Raw genomic sequence first — 24,596 nt, forward strand, 5'->3', positions numbered from 1 at the left:
GTAATTTTAATTCCCTTTGTTATCAAAACTTTGCTGTGCTGCCTTTTCTGGACTGGGACAGGTGCCAAGCAAAACTATGCCCAAACCCCAGCATGCACTAAGACCAAACATGCACCAAATCACAGCATGCCCAAACAATTTAGAAACAGAATTCTGAAAACAGTTGAACTAAAATCCTACTGTCACCGAATGAGTTTATGTACCAAGAATGAGATTGAATCTGGTCTCTCTAGCTTGGATTAAGTCACCTAAGCACAATGTACATTTAGTTCAGAGTGGATAAAAATCGATTATTTTTTTTAAAAAATTTTTAAAAATGGATTTATTTAATTTAAAATTTAAATTGGATTTTTTTTTAATTTTTATCAAATTTATTTTAATAAAATGCTTTGGAGTAAAAATGTGCCTAAAGATCGTTTTGTATTTAAGATACATTAATAATTTAATTTATTCAGCATGAAATGGAGCTTAGTTATGTAACATGAGGCTGTATATTCTGCAATATTGGGATTGTCGGTGAGTCAACAGTGGGTTAGCGGAGGAGCTGGTCTGGGACAGAGATGACAGTTCTTTAAAAATTATGATTTAAATCAAGTTGGCATTTAAATCAAGTTGATTTAAATCAAACCTTTTTACTAGTGATTTAAATCATGATTTAAACCATGATTTAAATAAAATCCCCCCTGATTTAGTTTCTTTTAAGGGACAACTTAATAGCCATTAGTGAATACCCTTCATTTCTGCAAGAGGCAATAGTTTTGAGAAACCTCAAAGTTCAATACCATACCACACCATACCATACCATACCATAGCAGAGTTGGAAGGGACCTTGGAGGTCTTCTAGTCCAACCCCCTGCCTAGGCAGAAAACCCTATACCATTTCAGACAAATGGCTATCTAACATCTTCTTAAAGACTTCCACTGTTGGGGCATTCACAACTTCTGGAGGCAAACTGTTCCACTGTTTTTCTAACTGTCAGAAAATGTCTCCTCAGTACTAAATTGCTTCTCTCCTTGATTAGTTTCCACCCATTGCTTCTTGTTCTACCCTCAGGTGCCCTGGAGAATAGTTTGACTCCCTCTTCTTTGTGGCAACCTCTGGGATATTGGAGCGCTGCTATCATGTATCCCCTAGTCCAGTGGTTCCTTCCCAATGCCATCATCAACATGCACATAAACCAGTCTGCTAAACAGCAGAGCAGTAACTGTTGCTTTCAGTGTTGCTATGCCATGTTTCATCTGCTTTCTCTGATAAGTAGGAGTGTTTGTTCCAGGATAAGAAAGGCTCAACTGATAATGGTCAGGATAAAAATGACACACTTCCTCAATTCAAGGAAAGGCAAAGAGTCTCCAATCCAAATTCAGACAGCTTAAAAAGAATCTGCAAATGCTCAAAACTGCCTATGTACACTGGTTACTATTATTTTAATACATTCAGTGATAATCTACAAAAGTTTGTGGAAACTTGTATTATATGGACTCTTTCCTTTCCCACAGCCCTAATAAGTTTCCTTGATACTGTTTGCTAATTCCTCTATTAATATCTTATTTTGCTTTATTTCATTTGGTTTCTCAAAATCACCCTGAACATTTTGACCAAGAAGTCAAAACATGTTTTCAGTAGTAAGTGATGTTATCTCAATGGTTATCTAAAACAACACACACACTGATGTTCTAAACAGGCTATTTCCTAATTGATAGATCAACTATATAAGGCATTCCTTATAACATCCATACCCAGATAAACTATTTCTTTTATGCCTCTATATTCACAAATACAACATTAATAACTAATCTGATCCAATGACAAACATATCAGAGGTACAAATGTTTTGCATTAGAATTCACACTGTGAATGATGTTGCCTATTTTGGTAATGCAATGTCTATAAGAAAATAATTCCTACGGATTCGGGGAGAGAGGTTGTGGGGAGGGATTTTTTATTGATTATTCTGGGCTGTCAAAAATACTCCATAGACTTGAAGACAAATTGTCCTTATTCTGAGTCCTTATTCTGAGTATAATTCTTTTGGTGATGTTACTGGATTCAGTACACAGCCTAAATATGTGCTTTAGGTAATTATTTTCTATTTTCTCACTTTGTGCAGATAGTCCTTGACCTATGACCACAACTGAGCCCAAAATTTCTATTGCTAAGTGAGACAGTTGTTACATGAGTTTTGCTCTATTTTTATGACCTTTCTTGCCACATTTGTTAAGAAAATCATTGCAGTTGTTAAGTTTATAACATGGTTGTTAAGCTTTCCCATTGACTTTCTCAAAAGATCATCAAAGGACCCCCCAAGGCATGCAACCGTCTGATGCCAAGTATCATAATTTTAATCATGTGACCATGGAAATGCTGTAACAGTTGTAAATATGAAAAATGGTCATAAATCAATTTTTTCAGTGCCATTACAACTTCGAACTGTCATTAAATGAGTTGTAGGTCAAGGACTACCTGTACTGTGCTTCGACTCACATCTTTTTAATCCTTTTGGTCCTACATATGCTTGTAGATCTGTATACATTCAAGTTTATCAATACATATGAAAAGAGAACACACAATAACAATAGAATTCTTAAGAGATCTTGTATTTTATTTAACCTATAAATATATATTTCCTTTTTCATAAATCTACAAAAACAATGTCCATCAACCCTTCAGCTTAAGAGTAATCATGACCAAATAAAGATGCTCAGATCTTACTTTTTACTTGCTTTAATGTTCTTGCTCTTCTTTATTTCTAGAGAGACTATAAAATAAAGATTTTTTTAATGTTTTAGGAGAGTGTTCAGTCTCCCACTTAACATCAAATGGTCTAGTTTGTAAGAGGTGTTCTATTATTAGCAATAACATATGAAAGAGAAAGTGTAATCCAGACAATAAGATGTGTGCTGCAATGTATCAATTGTGACTTTAACACTGGTTTGATCTGTCCTTTAATTAGGTAGTTAATGGATACATTCAATTTATATTTTTGTGCATTCCTAAATAATGCTTTTAAAGTTTTTAAGTTTTATTTCTGTGAAAATGCTTATAGATGCTACTGAGGCAGCTTGTAATGTATACAGACACAGTAGGAAAGTTGGAATTCCATATCATCCGATTGAAGTGTAACATTCAGATAACAAGATCTTCCTTTTTAAGCTTCCAAAATATAAAATGGCATGAAAAAAATAGGGTATGGACCAGTGGTGAAATTCAATGTTTTTTTACTACCAGTTCTGTGGGCTTGGCAAGGGAAGGATACTGCAAAAACCCCATTCCCACCTCACTCTGGAGTCAGCCAGAGGTAGTATTTGCTGGTTCTCCAAACTACTCAAAATTTCTGCTACTGGTTCTCCAGAACCTGTTGAATTTCAACCCTGGTATAGATCTGCCTATATTGATAGTATCTTGAATGTTATTTCAAACTTACCCTTTATGAATTGTGCCAAGCTCTGCCAGTTTCTAGAATGATACAGGGGGCATTGAGAGCATGTTTTCAATTTTCTTTCAGATATTTTAAAGAGAGTGAAAGAATTACTGTATAGTCATATTCACAATGCCAAAAGTCCATAGTCCTGGATCATAATCAGTTCTGCATAGCTGTTTTTATTGTCTCAGCTATTCCTGCTTCACTGTAAAATTATGCAGTAGAGGCAGAATTTAACAAAGAGTATATTATTAATAAATTTAAATATGGTTGAACTGTGAACTGAGAACATCCCAGTTTTTATTAAAAGCTTTATGATAAATCCACCACATGCCCTTCAACAAGCCATTTTCTCAGCTCCGATTCTTCCTTAATTTTATTGTTGTATTGTAGAATCGTTATGCTTACTAGTCTTGCTGTAAGGATTATTATAAATATTCATTAAGCTACTTCCAAAGTGAAGCAGTACTAGTTTGTAGGTATAAAAAACTATGAAGCTAAACTATTAATTTTGAATGTGACATAAGAGCTTTTGCTATTTCTTGAACACCATGAATGTCTGAAAACAATAATAATAAACGTTTGGATATGACATTATAGTATGTAACCATTAATTGTTTGATGTCAAACTCTCAACGACTCTGGGCTGAACAAATAGCATTGAGACCACCATGGTCTATAGTTTTAGAATTTAGAATTGGGATTAAAATGTAAGTAATATAAAGAAGAAATAATTATGTACATGATTTTCTTTTTAAAACCACTTCATATTTCTTTGCATTAATATTTTTTCTTTCAAGGTCAATTACAGATAATGTAGTTTTTTAATGTGCGAAAGGGTATATTTGGAATTTGTATTTTTTAAAAAATTATTTGAAGCACACAAACCTTTATGTTGATAGGAAAATTATTCTGAGAAACAAGAAAAAATAGACTAGTGTACAGACCTGATTTTATTAAAGAAGCATATTGTATGATGGTATTAAGGCCATTGTTTTTCTTTTTTTTAATATGTATAATTTTATTACATTTTTAAACAATGTAAAAACAAACACAAATTAACAAAAATAAGAAAAAGAAATCAAAGTAGAAACAAAATGTGTAAGAAAAAAAAAAGTTGAAAAAAGAAAACAAAGAAAAAAACAGTGATGTCCTATAGCAGTGATGGTTAACCTTTTTGGTGCCAAGCGCCCAAAGCACAAGCTTTGTATGTGTATGCATGTGCGCATGTCCCCAATCCCCAAAATGCAATGCGAGTACCCCCTGGGCATGAGCCCTACGCACACAGTCCCTGCGCATGTGCCCCGCCCCATGTATGGACCCAACCCTGCCCCTTGGCTTCCAGGTTGGTGCAGGAGGCTTTTCAGGCCCAAAATGTAGCACGGGGGTCTTGTGATCTCCACATTTTCTCCCCCAGCACACCATAACTTTCTCTTCCATTCCTGCCTCCTGTGCCTTTGCAGTTTTTCTTCTTATTTTTGCAGTTTCTCTCCCCAGTATGCCCTAACTTTCTCCTCCATTCCTGCCACAGAGAGGCACCTGCTGAGGGTGGAACCTGCAGGGATTGGGGAAGGCCCGGCGCATGTGCAGCAGGGACCCGAAGACCAGCTGGCCGGCAGAAGGTATGCACACATGTCCGGTGGCCTGGGCTGGGCTGATAGCTGGCATGCCCGCAGAGAGGGCTCTGCGTGCCCCATGTGGCACGCATGCCATAGGTTCACCATCACGTTCCTATAGCGTGGGAAGTGTGTTGATTAGCTAATCCGTGGCTTTCAAATTAACCTTGATCAATGCATTATGCTAAAAAGTGTTCTAATCGACTAGATGGACGGTATCTTCATTGATTTAAAATGGCCTTCAACTCAATACCTGGAGAAGTTATGGTGAGGAACTTTCAGATGTAAATATACTGTTGTGGATAAATTATGATGCTTCATGAAAGCATTTATATGGTGTAAGATGTATATTTGTAAGACTTTCTGCTGCTTTAAAAACAGTTTTAGAAGTGTATATCTTTTGTTAACATCTAATTCTGTGTTTTGGGGGCTTGTATGAAATGTATGTTCCAACAAATAAATTCACATCCATCCTCTTTGTTGAATCACTTTACTTGGACAGATAAAGTAAAGCTTACGAATCTTATAATTATGTACTGAAGAAAAATGAATAGTCAGTTATTCCAAATCTAAAGTTATTTTATTCACTAAATATGAACTGCTTTTACAATTGGAAAATAAATGGAATCTACACAGAACAGTGATATCTTTTTAATAGCCATAATGCAATTTTGTAGCAGTACTGTGCCTGCTGCAATACAATTATCCAGGGCTAAAGGTCTAAGCCTTGTGTTCTCTGGAGCATAGTGTTGTATTTACAGCAATATAAGAGCCTTAAACATGACCTAGTTCAAATTCTTGAGAGCAGACTAAGACATCCTTAAACGTGTGTCAGAACCTCATTTCTATTTGGAATATGATCTTGCCTCACTAAAGTCTTAAAGTATTAACTGAAATTAAGTGTTATGGAAGGTGTCTTCATACAGGTTGCCCTTGTTGAAAAGTATGTTTTTCTTGGGGAATTCAATTTAAGTTACTGCAGCTTGTTTATTCCAATTCTTGATGATGCTGGGCTTTGTTGAGAGACACTTCAATAATAAAGCATCACGTTCTTGACTTGGTTCTACAGAGACAAAGGAATAAAATTCTTCTTCATAGTAATGGTGGACTCTGTGATAGATATTTCACTATCCAATTATTTCACCAACACTGATTCTAACCAGATGTTATTTGCCGAACCCACCATTTAGAGCGAGGTTGTGCCATCACTCAAGCTTTTTCTGGATGTTGTTCAGAGGCAGTGGGCCAACCCTGGAGCGGGTCCTCCTCACCACGGGTACCAAGCGATATCTGTATAATGTTGCCTCAGACCTCACTGATTTGCTACAAACTTCGGCAGTTGATCCCCCAATAGCATTGACTTCTGCCTTTCCTTTGACCATAGATGCTATGGACAGTCTTTGGCCTGAGGACAAAAGAGCGGAGATGGCACTATGCAGAGCACACCAGGCTGCTTCCTGGGCTGTTAAGGCCTCAACCGCTGCATCATTTTTCACTCAGACCTCCTTGCTCTGGCTATGCCAGATGCAAGCAAGGATGCTTCCTGGTGATGTTCTATCCCATCAGGATATCAGCAAACTAGTAGCTGTCACCGAATTTGCATCAGATGCCACACTAAATGCAGCAAAGTATGTATCTAGGTTTATTGGCTCTTCTGTGACGGCTTGTCGTCTCCTATGGCTTCGCCATTGGCAGGCTGACATCAAGAGCAAATGGAAATTGGCTTCCTCTCCGTTTAGAGGCTCTAATCTTTTTGGAGAAACTCTAGATCCTGTCTTGATTGACAAAAAGGACAGGGGTAAAACCATGTCTCCCTTGTGCAGACAAGGCAATTGTCGCTATTTACCTTACCCTCGAAGGCAGTTCTTTCGGGCGTCAGAACCAGGGTTTGAGTTCAACGAACCCCAGATATCATTTTTGGGCAGACAAAGCAACTGTACAGGTCTGGCTTTAGATACAGACAACGTAGCAAGGTAAGCGACCCTTTCATGGCTCAGGGAGTCATCCCTTTTGTTGCTCCCGTTGAGCTAAGACTGACACTCCCATTGGAGGCTGCCTAGGACTTTTTGCCCAATGGGAGGCCACAGCATCAGATGCTTGGGTTATCGACACAATGAGGTTTTTGTCTGTCTCTTGACTTCCTCTCCACTTCCCTGAGTTTCTTTATAAGATGCCCAGTGTCAAATGACACAATTAAGAGAGACTTGATGGACTCAGCTATTCAAAATCTGCTGGCTATTCAGGCCATTCAACTGGTCCTTGATTTTATTCCATCCTGTTCATGGTCCAATAATTTTGTGAAAGTCCAGGGTGCAGATGAGAGGCCAAATGGCATGGCCTTATATTGAAAATAATTTGAAAAGAATAGACTGGAGGGAGTGTATTTTAAAATGCTTGTACGTAAAGTATTGGCTAACCCTCTAGATAGCCAAGATAGGTCTCCAGCCTCCCAAGTTCTTTGGGACCATGAACAGGATGGAATAAAATCCCTGCCTAGAGAACAAGGATAAGAAGAAGGTCCTTCCTTCTAATGCTAAGAAGTCTGATTTGTGGCCAGCGCCATACCGTAGGCCCCCCTACAGGGCACCTGAGCCAGAACAACAGCACAGGTACGCTCCTTTTAGATCCGACAGGCACTCTCATCAGCCTTTTTACCAGGATGGGGGCAGGTACCAGGACCAGTCACCGTGGCCCTTTTATGGGGGCAGAGGCAGCCGTCCCTTCTGCAAGGGGAAATGTCTCCAACTCGAATCTCCCCATAGGCGGCTGTCTGGCACAATTCGCGGATCAGTGGGACCAGGTTACATCAGATGCCTGGGTCAGATCCACAGTCAGGAATGGTCTGAGACTAGACGTTGTTCAGGACCTTTCCCCCTTCCCAGCATCTGGAGTGATGCCGCCTGATGGATCTCGCCATAAGCCATCTGCTGGACATTCGGGTGGTGGAACCGGTTCCCAGGGTGGAACGCAGGCTGGGTCATTACTCCAACCTGTTCATGGTTCCGAAGAGCTCGGGGGGGGGGGGGCTGGAGAGTGATTCTGGATCTCAAACGCCTGAACCATTACCTAGTCTACAGACACTTCAAAATGTCACTCAGGTCTATCCTCCAAGGGATCCGTCAGGGGGATTACCTGGCCTCTGTAGACCTCACAGAGGCCTACCTTCATATCCCAATCCTGCCCGCTCACTGCAAGTACCTACGGTTCTCTCACGGGGATTTTCATTTCCAATACCAGGCTCTTCCATTTGGCCTAGCCTCAACGAAGGTCTTGGCAGCATTGGCAGCTCACCTGCGCTCCATTCCCGTGAGACTCCAATGCTACCTGGATGACATGTTGGTTCAGGCACAGTCACGTACTCAGGTGGTCCTCGATCTCCACCTCACCATCCAAACCCTCCAATCCCTGGGATTCTCTGTCAATTTCCCCAAAGGTCATCTCTCCCCTTCCATGCTAATTCTCCACTTGGTGGCGGTAATATGGCGGGGGTGGTCCGTCTTTCCCCAGATAGTCTGGCCAGCCTGCAAAAATTATGAAGCTGAGTACACAAAAGTCGGTCAGTTTCCATCCTGACCTTGTCCCAGCTGCTCGGCAAGATGGTGTCAGGTATAAGGATAGTGCCCTGGGCCCGCCTTCACTCCTGGACTCTCCAGTGGGCTCTCATCCCATTCCAGCGGAAGAGACTGAACAACTCCCTATGATCCATCCTCCTGCCAGTGGACGTGCAAATGTCTCTCCGGTGGTGGCTCTCTCTGGCCCTGAGACAGAGTTGTGCGTTCTGGGAGCCGGAAAGATAACTATGATAACTATGGACGTGAGCTTGTTCGGTTGGGGGGTCTTGATGGACTCCAGGTATCAAATGGCTGGAGCTGAAGGTGGCCCGCCTGGCCCTCCAACACTTCAAGGACTTGATTGTAGGGCGTCACATGCTCCTTCTGACAGACAATGTAGCCACGAAAGTCCACATAAATTGTATGGGGGGGATCCACTCACGGAGCCTCTGGCTAGAGGCTCGGACATTGGGCTGAGAGACACTTACCATCTGTGATATTGGAACACATCTCAGGCACTGCCTAACATCAAGTCGTCTGGTTGAGTCAGATGACAGTCGACAACAACAAATAGCAACTCCAACCTGAATTGTTCCAGAAGCTCTGTCTCTGGTTCGGCACCCCGCTGGTGGCCCTGTTTGCCACGCCAACAAATGCCCAGCTGCTGAGATTCTTCTCTCGCTTCTGGACTCGAACCGTAGACATGGACGCTCTCAGGAGCAGATTGCCTCCTTTACGCTTTTCCCCCTCTCCTGCTCCTACCGGGAAACCTGAGGAAGGTAGTAGCAGAGAGGGCACACATCATTATTCTGGCTCCGTATTGGCCCAGAGGGCCTTTGGTTTGTCCAGCTTTCCGTATTCCCCCAACCCCGTGGAGGATCCCTCAGAGGAGGTCTCCTTATGCCAGGGGATCCTAGTCCATCTGGAGCCCCAGTGGTTCCACTTGACTGCCTGGCACTTGAGCGCCTCCTCCTGAGGAACGCAAACTTGTCCTCCCAGGTCATAGCGACCATAGAGACATCCAGATGACCGTTGACCACCTGGATTTACAATTCCACTTGGTAGGCGTTTGTCAAATGGTGTCTCCATCTCTCCAACCAAGGCTTCGGTTGCTCAGATCCTCAAGTTCCTGCAGAAGGGCCTAGACGGGGGTTTCGCACATAACATCTTACGCCGTCAACCCCCACAGTGGCTCCAGTTGACTGCCTGGTATTTGAGCAGAGAGTCCTGAGTTAGGACAGTTTCTCCTCCAGGGTAATCAGAACAATACAGCCTTCTAGGACGCCTTCCACCGACAGGATATACAATTCAACCTGGACAGCTTTTTGCAGTTGGTGCTCTGGCAAGAACATTAAACCTTATTTGGTGTCAGTAGCCCAGGTTTTGGTTTAACACCAAACACCATCCGTAGACAGGTGGCTGCCCTGTCTTCAGTTCTATGATATGGGGTGAGAGATTCCCTCTCCTGTCACCTCATGAACCCACGATTCGTTGATTTCTCAGGGGTGCAACAAACTTAAAACTACCAGTGGGACATAGGTACCCTAATTGGGATCTTTCAAAGATGTTGCGTGCCCTCACAGGAGGTCCATTCAAGCCATTGAGGACTGCGATCTTGAGTTTTCTATCCTAAAAGGTGGCCTTTCTGGTAGTCATCTCATCAGTTAGAAGGATATCGGATTTGGTGGCCCTCTCAGTGAGGGAGGACTTACGTGTCTTCCACCCGGCGGTGTTAAGACTGGACTCCTCTTTCATTCCCAAGGTGAATTCCTGGTTCCATCAGGCCCAGGAAGTGATACTTCTGAACTTCTGTCCTGGCCCTAACCATGCCCTGGAGAAGAAGTGGCACACCTTGGATGTCAGGAGGGCTCTCCATATCTACATCAAGAGGACTCCTCCTTCCAGAAGATGAAGTCCTTATTTCTTTCTTTCCAGCCTTCCTCTCTGGGTGGGATGATGGGTAAGGGCTTGCATTGCCAAGGCCTATGAACTGCAGGCCCTTCCGGTGCCTAGGCATATCACGGCCCACTATTCCAGAAGCGCGGCCTTGACAGCAGCATGGGCAATGCAGGCCTCTATAGAGGAGGTCTGTTGAGCAGCGAACTGGTCCTCTCTAGCCTCGTTCATCTGCCACTACAAGCTGGATACCTTTGGCAGGCAAGTCCTTCAGTGGGTCCACATGGAACAGGGGACTCAGGACCAGACTGCTTCTCACCCGCTAGACTGACAGGCTTTGGTAAGTCTCATTCCTGGAGAATCTCTCCCTCTACTATGGAAAAAGGATGTTGGTCTTACCTGATAAGTCCGTTCTCATAGTAGGGGGAGATTATCCAGCCCCACCCTGTAGATCGTCTGGTCCATAGTCCGGGAGGGACTAATGTTTTCACAGGACAACAGTCTCATCATCACTACACCTTAGTTGAACTGGGAAGTAACCAGTCAGAGGAGGTGTGTCCCCAAAAAAGATGACTCTGTCTCCAGGCAGAGAAGCAGAGTTACATCCCATTCTGGAGACACCCCCCCTACTATGAGAACAGACATATCAGTAAGATCAACGTCCTTTCTCATCCAAGAAGCTTCTTCAGCTCTGACAGGATTTATCCATTCCCCACTAGCTGTGTTATTTACAAAATGTGTATTAGCACTGCAGTTACCTTTTCTATGCTATTCTTTCTGCTTACTTGATGTTTCATTTTAACCATTGGATATAAAAGGTTTAAAAGAAAGGTTTGGTCAACCGAATATTAACTGATGTCATTTCTGTCTCTAATCTAAAAGCTGTGTTATCCATCAAAATTGTATATCTTTGTGGCCAAGAGTGTAGCTAATTCTTAAAACACAAATATTTAGTATCATGAGATTTTTTTCTCTCTAAAGAATCTTTGAGACACACATATTCAGCCCTGAACTTCATCCAGTCTTAGCTGTAGCTAAGCTGTCAATTGGGCCTTTTGTTCAGCTACACTTTTTTGGGGGTATAGCCTATACTAAATTATTGTGTGTGTGGTCTTCAGTGGCACAAGATTTCCTTGTTTGATTGCAGATGTTTCTTTGAATGTTTTGCCTTCTCATTCACATGTATTTTGAAAAGAGTTTTCTTAATAAATGTTTCCTTAAGAAGAACGTTAGAATAATAAAACTATTTTAGTCAAATTTTTATTGTGTGGACACCTATTTAAAAAGTTTTCTTTATTTCTGATCTTAACGCTATTGCATGCATTAATTTTTATTATATCTGAATAGAGAGTATTTCTTATGTGTTTTATAAAATAATCTTTTAAGATAAATCTTAAACATTTAAAACCTGTCAAAATAGCTGTTCTTTTTACAATCATTTGTTTGTATAGTATAATAATACATTAAGTGCATTATGATAATGCACTTATCTTGCAAACTATCTTTTTTCTCCCAGTACTTGCATAGAGACAATTTTCTGACAGTAGATAATTTTTTATAGCATTTTTTGTCAGATTCCTGGGCCATGAGCTTAAAGCAATTTAATACAGTACAAAAAAGAGATGGATACGGTTAATGTAAACTTTCAGATTATACTCTTGGGTAAGAAAAACATAGCTGTTACTTAAAAAAAATATGTAGAAGTGAGTACTGGTGTAATTTAAACATGAAAGGGGTGAAAAGGTTATTGGTTTCTGAAACACATTTTCAGTTGAATTCTTTTTCATTTTTCTTCAAGATAACAAACTCAGATTGTGTTTTCTTTGCTTATTTATTTACAAAAATGCTGTGTTTTAAAGAAATATTAAAAGTAATTCCTGATAACTACATTGAGGTTTTGAGATGTAAGTTTTCTGAACCTCTTCAATGGACAGTGATATTTGCAAGGCAAAAGCTAGCTTGGGGAAAATAAATTATGTTTCAGAATAATATGGTCCCCTTTTGCAACCTTCTGACAAGCAAATTCAATATGGAAGCCAGATTCACTTAACAACCATATAGCAGCCTCTGAAGTCTCCAGAGGGCGAAAAATAATCCTACGGGGAACCCGGAAGTCTGTTCCCGTTTTCCTGGAGGGCGAAAAACAGCTGAAAATGAAGTCAATGCCTCGTGTGCCCTACAAATGGCTCCATGTGCCACCTGTGGCACTAATACCATAGGTTCGCCATCATGGATATAACTAATTTAACAACTGCAGTGATTCACTTAATAAACACAGCAAGAAAAGTTATAAAATGGAACAAAACTCACTTAACAAATTTCTCATTTAGCAACATAAATTTTGGGCTCAATTGTCGTAAAAGTAGTCCTCTTTTTAACTGCCTTTAAAAATAACATAGTGTTCGTCAGGGAAGAGTTTAATAAAAACTTGATGAATTATTATAGAAGTAGATAACTGTGGCAAACAAGCAGTAAACCGAGACAAATATGGTTCCTTATTCTTTGCCCCATTACACTGTGTAAGTGCTGTCAACATTTGTCATTGATTTAGCAATCTCATTGCACCTTTTTGTTAACATTAAGATATTTTAGGTTCAAAAGCATTTTAAAAACAATAAAACTAAAATAATTTTTAACACATTTCTTACCATTAATTTGCATTACTCAGAATATCATGTCAGCAGAACTTTGTAATTTTTGTAATTATTTGTTTAATAGATTAACTTACTTCTGGCTATATCTCACAGTTCCTAAGTCCCCCTCCTCCTGGAAATTACCATTCCTGTATACCTGTTTTTATTATAATACACTTTCTACATTCTTTATTTTATTTGTCAAATTTTATAACTTATTTCACTGTCAAAAATCTGGGTGGCCTACATAAAGAAAAATCAGAAAATGACATAAATCCTATAAACAACATGAAAAACAGACACAGAACACTATTAAACATTATATTGTTAGGGAAAAACATATTGAAATGATAAGAAAGGTATGTCATCAATTTAACTTAAAAATAAAATTTATGGAAATCAGATCAGTAACTCACAGATGGGAAAAATTAGTTAATTTGCCTCACAGTTGTAGATAAGTATGATTCACTGAGCAGAAATCCTTTGCTGATTAGTATTTTAGGATTTATTTGTACTAAGAGAATAAAAAGTCCTCTTATGTTTATGGTAGACTTATAGGCAACCTGATATTTTCACTGATTGAAGAGAAAATTTTACATGCAGTAGAAGAGTGCAGGTAGTTTTTTTGTAATTGCAGCCCACACTTTAATTTTTTAAATATTTTTTTAAATTGGCCACTTTATTTAAATGTTTATTATTTGGCAAATTTATTTAAACATTTATTATTTTTAAATTACCCATTAAAAAAACATTTTTTGTAGAAACGTTGCGTTCATAACAAAATCATGCATCCTGAAGACAAATCCAATAATAAAAATAAAATGAATTATTTAAGATATTAATTTTAAAAAATCCTTCTGTATATGTAGATTACTTGAAAACGTAAGCCTTTTTAGAGGCCGGTGTAAATGGCAGTCCCTCTTATACTTCTGGAAAATGAGTTTCACATTTGTGCGGTGTAACTGAAAAAGCCCTATCCCAAGCTATAGACTGCCACTAAGAATGGATGGATGTTAAATAAGGTTATTATATGAGATGATAGACTGGAAAGTTTGGCTTCCTTTTTGTGAATCTATAGACGGTGAGGATTAATAAAAGAGGCTGTTAAACCTACAAAGGTTACCACTCCTATTTTATTATCATGTTGATGCACAAAAAATATACTCTTGTGATTCAGTGGTATGATGTTGGCAGGTGGATAAAAGGTTCAAGGAGTTAAAAAGATGCACATAACTTATGAATTACAAGTTTATGAGCCACAGGTTGTCTATTCTCCATATATAAATATAATACTTGGGTGTTGTGTTTTGGTTTTCATGATGTTGCAATATTAAACTAAGATTAGTCATATTTTTTTTAAATTCCACATCAGCATGATTGACTTTACATGATGTAGCTGCTTAATCTATCAATCCAAAATAATTCACTCCAGAACTGTCTTTCATTTTAAGATCTCCACTGTGTAATCCCCACTTGATGGAATTTCCTATCACAATTGGCATGTGTTTTGAAGGCAGATTAAAGTAGTCCTGTTTCATCATTGGGTTGAACTGATTTATGGGTGTCATCATTAGAAATTAAAGGAAATGAGTTACAATTGATAATATTGCTTATAATTCATTTTGAGATTTTTTTTTAGCTTTTTCTCCATCTAGATTTGTTAAGACTAGGTTGAGATACAAATTTGTTAAATAAAGGAATAAAATAAGTTTAACAGTCTTACCATGTTGTTGTGTTTCCTAACTGGGAGTTACACCAAATATTTGGATGAATGTTATTTCATATTTTTTATCCCTTGAAACATACTAATTTATTATTTTATTAAGCCATCTGCTTATGAGTCCAAGTTCTCTTTAGTCCACTCTTGGTTCATTGTTAGTTTGCATGGGATTATTGAATCAACAGAATGTGATGCATATCTTACATGCACATTTTTTATTAAAAAAACTCTTTTTACATATCTAAGTCATAATTTTTACATTATTAAAATTAACCTTAGAATTTGAACAACATTCATTTCAGAGGTGTATTTTCCATGGAAAATGCTTATCAAAAAGTTATCTGTTCATTTTTTGTCTTAATTCAGAGCCAGATTAGTGCAGCAGAGTATGTTCATTTATCTGTCCCATTTATATATAAAACAGGAGGTTGGGATTGAATCTAATTTTTATAGCACAATTATGTTTATTTGGTATGTTTATGTAGTGCCAATTCTAAATGACTCACAACAGTTTGCAATGTAATACTCATAAAGTACAAAATCACAAGTAAAAACAATCCCAATTAAAAACCTTAAATCAAAACCAGTAAGACATTATTGATGCCAACCCCATCTAACCCAGTAACAATAACAGCCAGAGGCTCCATGAAAAAATTCTGCTTTGGCAGTCTTGCAGAACCAACTTGCGACCATTATTATGGAAAAAAATCCGAGAGCTTCTCCACTCACATTCTGTATATGAAAGCCAGAAAATATCCTTATCTGGGACAACAGAAGGCAGGATAGTTCTACCTTGAAGAAATTTATTAACAACCTATTCAGTACACAGAATATTGGTGTTCTGTAGGTAAAGCAATCTCAACAGCATCTGAAGTACTGTATTTTGTGCCAACTCTAATTTTTGAATAGGCAGTCTCATAATGAGATGACATGGGTACACACAAATCTAGTAAATAAATAACAAAGTGCATTGAAGTTTCATCAAGTAGTAATGGGAGAGCCAGTGTTTTCTTTTACTCAACTGTAGGGGCTTTTTCAAAAGACAACTGGACTCTTTGTTTTTCTTGAAGATGTTTTGCTTCTCATCCAAGAAATTTCTTCAATTCTTCAGAACCTAAGAAGCTTCTTGGATGAGAAGCTTGGTCCTCAAGCAAAAACAAAGCCCGACCACCTTTTGAAAAAGCACCTTTGGGACAACCATCTCTTGGATCACTGAGAAACTCCATAGATATTCAGCTGTAGGGGTTGTTTTGTTTTGTTTTTGTTTTTACTCGGTTCAGTTGTGTTACCAGAATCAAGATTTGAAAAAAAGAAAAGAAACAGACCACAGAAAGAGGTCATGGACATAACTTCCCAACTTTGGAGAATATCAGCCACCTATACTTGAAAGCATACCTCTCAGTACATTAGATCCACAGATAATAGAAGTGAACAACATGATGATATTCTGTTGCTTTATAAGTCCATACTTTTAGGAGTAGCTAATAGTTGAAATTCTGGCAAATCTTCAGTAATTGTAATTTAGACATCTCAAATTAGGAATTACATTGTGTCCTAAGGTTCCTTCATACTTTATGAGGCAGATATTTTTTTAGGTGTGCATGTTTTGGCTGCTTTGAAAATCCAAGTGCTTAAAAGGTAAGCTCGAATTGGCAAGTATATAGATGAACAACCACAATTTATCTGTAGAATAAAAAAGTATTCAGAATTTTAACGGAAATCTAATTCTTTAAAATAGCTAGTTTTTAATTCCAATTAGCAATTGTTTTGTATTCTAAAATAGATTTGTTTTTTAATACTTCAGCTGCTAATCACTTTTATGAATGCATCAAAATAAGAGGCTGCATTCCATAACTTTTATTAAATGTCAACCTTCTAATAATTTATAAGAGAACTGACTGTTTTGATTGGGTAACTGGGATGGAGGGATTGTTTATTTTATTTGCATCTTTATTTGAAATAACTTCATTTTAGATTATAAAGTTTCAGATCAACTATAATAACTGGTTAAAATAATCATGACTCTAAAATAATTAAATTAGGGGGAAATTAAAACAAGCAAAACATAGAATATGAGTAAAAAAATTAAAAGTTCAGGAATATTTTTCAGAGTAGGATGGGGATCTTGACAATCAATTCCACCCATAGCTTGACTATGTGATTAAGTTAGCATTGCCTGACAAATTTGTTCCTATCCCATTATATTGTAGTGGTGGGATGATTGAAAATTGATTTACCAATATAAGAAAATAGAACAGGGAAATCAGCTGAATGAAATAATTTAGCTTTTCTTTGAAATCATCTATGTCAGGATCCCCAATACCAAGCCACAGTCTACTACCAGGCAATGGCCTATTGAGAATCGGGCCATGCGAGAGGCGGGCCAGCATGCATGCGCATACAGCTTCACTTGCGTAAGTGGTGGGCTGGTGCACACACAACTTTGCAGCTGGGTTCCCCTCTCCTCCCCCAGAACCAGGCCACCAGGCTGCAAAGATTGAAGAGCGCTGGTCTATACACTTTTGTTCAAATTATATATAACAAAAGCATATAGACAATTTATTGTCCATAATACATGACCATCTCAAGTTTTAATATCTAAAAGTAAAGGTTTTTCTTTATATTGCAGCTATAGATATTACAGACTTGTTACTGATAGCATCTTTTTTAAGGAGTATATGTTGCCCAAATAGAAAACACACTGGAAAATAATTTAGACAATCAAAAAATATAAACTCTTATGACATAACTACAAAAAACTGGTTGTAGATAACTGTATATCTCATGAATTGTATTAATAACAGCATTATTGGCATAATGTGCTGCTTTCCCACGATGCTTGTCTTAACTACTCTAAGTTGCCAACTTTAAACTAGAGGAAAGCTTTGCTTCATCTGCACCAAATTATGTAATCTCTAAGGGGCTGTCCTATTTCAAACAAATGTTCAGCTTAAATTTCTTAGTATACATTCTCTTGCACAAGTCACAAGCCAAGTCACATCATATTTGTGTTTGAATTAAATATTTAGTAATATAAATAATTAAATTTAACAAGATATGCTTGCTCTTTAGAAAGCATAAATCAAAGGAAATAATTGTATATATGTCTTTAGTATATACTATATGTTTCCAGATTATATAATAGTTTAGATTCTGCATCTATAAACTTGTCAAAAAAACACAAATATTTTAGAAGTTGTAAATACAATAACAACTTGTTATACAATTTATTATTTCTCAGCCTAGATGTTTTGCCTTTGAACCATTTTTTAAAAATTTTGTCACATTGCTTGATGTTAAAAGATTGCTTAATATGTTAAATATCACACATACTAGTATAGAGTAATGTAACATAAACTCAGGAATCTTAGCTGAGGCAATTTCTGTGAACTTTGACAGTTTGAAATATAAACTCAAGGAAGTGTTCTGGCCCAACTCTATTACGAATCATCATTAACAGTTAAGTGCAGTGCTATCCTCCAATGTTAGTTCCCTTTACATCTACTGTTTCCAGAAACAAGTTAGCAATATATAAATATATTATGATTATCATATATAGTGATCTCAGTGAGGTAATTGAAATTATTATTTTTTAATAGCCAGCATTATTCTACATCTCATTCTTCATTGGACAGTTCTGGTTTTTTATGTGATCAAATTGTTACTGTTGTACATGTAGTACCCATTTATTCCTAAGTAAATGTTTATACAGCTAGGAATATATGTGCCCATATTTGCTACTGAAAAATAATTAAATCTTGTTAATTCCGTGATTTTGAAGTGGCAGTACCATACTATATCATCAGAATACCAATGTTCTACTAAACCTGTCAGTTAAGTATTAGATATATTCTTAAATATTGTATAATTATACTAAAACATTGATAGTAGTTTTTCAAATTTTAAATGTACCCAATATGTATCTTAGCTCAGTTACTCACTGATAAAATAATAACCCTGAATAGTTCATGATTCTGAAAATGATTTTTATCACAAACTGACATAAACTATACATGGGAACTACATGTACTAAAAGTATTTCTTTAAGTTATGTAGATTTTATTAATATTATTACTTGGCAATTTATGCTAATCTAAGCTGATCTTGAAAGAATTGAGCAGGGCCAAGTTAGATCTTGAATATCAAGCACATCAGAAGTTCCCAGGCTATACACTAGACAGGAAATAAGGAAAGTACCCCAGAAGAAGACAGTATAAATATATCATGGACATGTTCATGTGCAAGCTGTACACTGGGCCTATACTTTTACCTTTAAAAAATACAGGTCTGGATTAGTGTCATTTTTTATTTAGATAAGGACTGTTCAAATAAGGACTGAGAGGCCACTCAACCTTTATAAGTAGCAACTGCTGCCATGTATTTTACTTCTGCCATACACATTTCTGTGAACTGTTTATGCCTGCTGATTCTGTTAAAATTTCATGTGAATACTTAAATATGTGACCAATAGTCCAGAGGACAAGAATAGATGTAGGTAATAAATATTTAAGATTTTTAAAAAGGCATTTTATGTTGTGAACTACTTTTATACTATGCAAACTACATTTACATCAATAAATTGTAATATAATTTGATTAGATTTAGGATCTATTTCTCTAAATAGATCCTAAAATTGACTCTTAACAAATTATTTATGTCAATACTACCATGTGATGTATTTAAGAAAAATTGCTAACAATTTTAATTATATAACAGTTCCACTCAAAAGAAATATTGACGCTTCTCAAATATATTGATGTTATTTTTTTTGTAATGCATTAAATATGTCTGGCTCTCATACTGTTAGGAAAATCTTTCAGGTATCTAATTCAATATAATAGACCATTTTATTCATAAAGTTGTAGAAGGTAAGAAAATTAACAGTTCTGTAATAGGGAGATTAAAAAGTAAAGCAGCCCCTGCGGATTTTACTCCACTAGTTGTAGCCGACTCTAGGGGCAGTGCTCATCTCTGTTTCAAAGCCATTGAGCTAGTGCTGTCCGAAGACATTTCCGCAACCATGTGGCCAGCATGACATCATAGAGCACTGTTATCTTCCCACCAAAGTTATACCTATTTATCTGCTTGCATTTGCATGCTTTTGAATTGCTAGGTTGGCAGGAGCTGGGACAAGGATGGGAGCTCATCCCATCATGTGGCTCTTGGTTCTTGAACCTGAGCTGCTGGCTTTCCAACCAACAAATCCAGGGTCTTAACCACTGAGCCACCGAATTGTAACAGGGAAAGGTCTGTGGAAAGTGTTTGGCATGTCAATTCAGTATTATCGGCCATGTTAGATTGAAAATATTCCTAGCAAAATATTGTATTGTTAAAAAACAGGTGCTGCTTACCAAAAGTTTGATACCATTTAATATCTTTGTTTGTTTTAATGATATGGACTAGAAACTATGGAAAGCACTTCTGCAAGCTTGTTCAACTCAATTAAAATTTACTAGGTTTTGTTTTATGTCATTTATGAATGCCATAATGCTCAAAGTTCCTTCATTAAACCTATCTTAGTCATTTATTTGTTTGACTAGGATTTTGTACTACATTAAAACTTTATTTTAGAATGTCATATCTTTTCCAGTAGACTCGAAGGAGGGGCTACACGTGGTATATTCCGAAAGCCTGATTGGTCCAAAGACTGAGGAGAAATTATTTTAATCTCCTCCTTTCCCCGTTGGCTCCTAGTTCCTCTCAGTCTTTGGTCCAAACAACTGCTTTTGGTTCCCAGTGAGTTATTGAGAGAAATAGGTAAAGTTATTAATTCTTCTATTCGATCCATTGGACATTCTAAATTCCAAAATAAAGCTGCTGCCTCGCAGGGACAGGGTCCTCCGTCTCGCAGCACGTCGAGGGAGAGCTAATTGGCACTTTTGCTTTCTCCTCATGGCACTAGGAGCCCCGACCGATCCCTGGGACTACGGGGGTGTTGGGCTCCTTCCAGCAGCTCCGTGGGTGAGGCAGCAAAGTGAAAAGTGCCGGTTGGCCTAGCAGCGGCTTTTCTGCCTTATCTCAGCCACACGCCCATCAATTGAGCTGCAGCTGTTCAAACAAGCTGCAACGAAGAGAGAAGCCTTTAAACAGCGCGAGGACCCTCCGGCGGCCATTTTGGAGAGCGCATGTAGAGGCAGCCATTTTGGACATTAATTGCTCCTGATTGAATCACGGCCAGTGTCTGGCCAGCAAAATTGTTCTCCGGCAGTCTGCCTCTCACCCCAAGGCCTCTACACCGGCTGGTGTCTCCAAGGCAATTCCACAGCGACCAGAACACGTGAGTGGCCCAATGGCTGAGCCCTAGGGGAAGCCCTTAATGAGGCCGGAACAGGGGGAATGGAAGGCCCTAGAACCAGACAGCGGCAGCTAAACCTTTCGCCACTCAATGACCATCCAGGGCAGTCTAAAGGGATGAATTGAGGCACCAACGTGCCCTTTAAAATAGAGGATTGCCAGGGCAGAACAACAGGCTCTGGCCAGCAGATCCAGGTCCCTATTAAGGCCAGGATCTCACCAATCGGGCTCTCCTCCCAGGGACTTCAGCCCTTCTTCCCCAACTGTCTCCCCTGCTAGGTCTTCCAGACAACTGGCATGGAGAGATCTTCTCCTCCCATGCCTACCCAGGAGATCTGGGAGGATGATGGGGACCCATTGGAGGATTCTTCTAGAGGATTTCTTCCTCATCACACCCTAGCTCCCCAGGGGCCCCTTGCTGACCAAGAGGAGGATAATTTTGAGAATTTAGATTATTGCCTGAGAGCATTAAGAGGCTGATTTCCTCAGCCAAATCAAAGGGAGTTACCTCTGCCCTCACCCAAAGAGAATATCTCCCTCCAGGGGATAGGGCAGCTTACTGTTCTCAACAGCCAAGGGACTCTTCTGTTCAGAGACATATTCCTACGAGGCCTCCTTCCCCCTCGGTTGTTAGTGAGGGATCAGTGTTAGGCAAAGGCCCTCATCAGGACATGGAGTTCTCAGAGGATAAAGAGTCGGTGCTTCCTGACCCTCCAGCCTTTCCCAGTCTCTTTTCTCCTCCAAAGTTTAAAACTTTGCTTCACAAAACCAGAAAGACCACTAAGGTAGGGACTGGGGACCCTGTTGTCCCTCCACCTAGAAACCCTAACCTGGTCATGTTTTCCAATACAGCCACCAATAAGAAGGAGGTTCCTGCCCCCCCTTGTTTCTGGAAGTGGTAAAGAATCAGTGGGCTCGCCCTTCTACCTTTCCCAACCCTGGGAGCAACGACCACCACTTCTACAACATGGAGCAGGTTTTTTAAAAGGTGCTTCAGCTGCCCACAGTGGATGCCCCAGTGGCCACCTTGGCCAATGCGTCATCTGTCGTGTCATAGCTGATAAGTTGAAACTGGAGGACAAGCGCGCGGAGCTTACCTTGTGTAAGAACTTCAACGCTTCCGCTTGGGTGATGGAACTTGTCATCTACCTCATACGCAGGGACTAATCTCTTGGGTGAATCATTAGATCCAATTCTCATAAAGAACAAAGATAAAAAGAAAGTCCTTCCGACCAATTCCAAGAAGCCAGACAATCAACCGGCTCCATACTGCAGGCATCCCTGAACCAGAGTATCAGCAACCCAGGTACTTCTCTTATAGATCAGATAGACAGCCCCAGAGGCAATACTATCAGGATAGGGGTAGGTACCAGGGCCAGTCCAGGCAGCCCTTTCGTGGGGGGGGGGGGGGGGGCTGTCCTTTCTGTAAAGGGAAATGACTCCAATCCGAGCATTCTCATCGGCGGCTGCCTGGCACTGTTTGCGGATCAGTGGGATCAGATTACAACAGATGCCTGGGTACGAATCACGGTCAGACACAGGCTTTGTCTAGATTTTCTTTCCATGCCTCTGAATTTCTTCCAGGTGTTCTCTCCATCCCAGGATCTGGATCGTTCCCGTCTGATGTCCCAAGCCATACAACACCTGCTAGACATTCAGGCGGTGGAACCGGTCCCGGAAACGGAACACGGGTTGGGCCACTATTCCAACCTGTTCATTGTACCAAAGAACTCGGGATTGTGAGCCATTCTGGATCTCAAATGCCTGAACCAATTTCTAGTATACAGGTGCTTCAAAATGTCCTCCCTCAGATCTATTCTTCAGGGAATCAGCAGGAGATTACCTAGCATTGGGGATCTAATGGAGGCTTACCTCCACGTCCCAATGCTACCCATCCACCGGAGATACATCCGGTTCTCCCACGACGGATTCCACTTCCAATACAGGGCGCTCCCCTTCGGCCTAGCCTCAGCACCGTTCATGTTCACGAAGGTCTTGGCCGCATTGGCGGCTCACCTCTGATCTGTCCTGGTGATACTCCAATGCTACCTGGACGACGTGCTCGTGCAGGCTAACTCGCATGCACAGGCGGTTCTCGACCTCCGCCTGACCATCCAGACCTTGCAGTCCCTGGGGTTTTCCATCAACTTCCCCAAAAGTCATCTCTCGCCCTCGACAAAAATTCTTCATCTGGGTGCAGTGATAGACTCAGTCGCAGGCCTAATTCGACTTTCTCTAGAATGTCTTGCCAGTCTACAGTTGTTGGCACGTCAGGTGTGCCCAAGAAGATCAGCTTCCATCCTGACCTTGGCCAGATTATTGGACAAGATGGTGTCGTGCATAGGGATCATGCCCTGGGCTCGCCTCCACTCCTGAACCTTGCAGTGGGCCCTCATCCCGTTCCAATAGAAGCACATGAGCAACTCTCTGTGGCTCATCCACCTGCCAGCAGATGTACACCTGTCAATGAAGTGGTGGCTGTCTCCGACTCTAGGACACGGGTCCCAAATTTGGGAGCCGGATCACATAAACATCACCACGGACGTGAGCTTATTCGGTTGGGGGGGCCCTGATGAACTCCAGGTTGGCGCAGGGGCGTTGGACTGTCTTGGACCTGCGCCACAATATAAATTGGCCGGAACTGAAGGCGGGCCTCCTGGCCTTTCAACAGTTCAAGGACTTGATCACAGACCATCATGTTCTTCTTTTGACAGACAATGTGGCCACAAAGGCCCACATAAATCGTCAGGGTGGGGCTCACTCCAGAGCCCTCTGGCTGGAAGCACTGAAGCTCGGTTCTTGGGCAGAGAGACATTTGGCATCCCTGGTGTTGGAACACATCTCGGGCACCGCCAATCACCAGGCTGATTGGCTCAGCCGCGTGACTATAGACCACAGGGAGTGGCAGATTTACCCCAATTTGTCACCGCTTCGGATTTCCACTAGTGGATCTGTTCGCAACCCCGAAAAATGCTCAGCTCACGAGGTTCTTCTCCCATTTTCCAACCCGGGCAGCAGAAGGAGTGGACGCCCTTTGAACCTAATTGCCTCCGGGCCTTCTATATGCCTTCCCCCCTCTCCCACTAATTCCAGGGACCTCGAGGAAGGTAGTGATAGAGATGGCAGACATAATTCTGATAGCACCGCATAGCCCAGGCGGCCTTGGTTTATGGATCTCATCCAGCTTTCCATCTCTCCCCCGTGGAGGATTCCTCAGGAGGAGATTTCCCTGTGCCAGGGGGTCCTAATCCACCTGGAACTCCAGTGGCTCCACCTGATCGCCTGGCACTTGAGCGGAGCTTCCTGAGGAAAGCCAATCTGTCTTCCCGGGTCATAACGACCATAGATGGTGTTCCCCTCTTCAGATCTGTCCATCCGAGGCTTCAATCGCTCATATCCTCGACTTCCTTCTAAAGGGATTAGACAGGGTCTTTCCCATAACACCCTTCGGCATCAGGTAGCGGCCT

The 24,596-nt window shown here is 40.1% G+C and overlaps 1 protein-coding gene across 6 annotated transcripts in view; it reads left to right on the plus strand.

Annotated features, from left to right (window-relative positions):
* Positions 1 to 24,596, plus strand: part of ADD3 (adducin 3) — a 93,151-nt gene that overhangs the window by 31,659 nt on the left and 36,896 nt on the right. For 3 of the 6 annotated variants that reach the window (XM_081955810.1, XM_081955813.1, XM_081955808.1), the window contains exon 2: positions 4,951 to 5,041. The exons of the other annotated variants lie outside the window; for them this stretch is intronic. The gene's annotated coding sequence lies outside the window, so the exon portion shown is untranslated. The remainder of the gene's footprint in view (positions 1 to 4,950; positions 5,042 to 24,596) is intronic. 6 annotated transcript variants of the gene reach the window in all.

The sequence above is a fragment of the Natrix helvetica genome (assembly GCF_964273705.1).
Source record: "Natrix helvetica genome assembly, chromosome: 5".
In the NCBI taxonomy this organism is placed as follows: Eukaryota; Metazoa; Chordata; class Lepidosauria; order Squamata; family Natricidae; genus Natrix; species Natrix helvetica.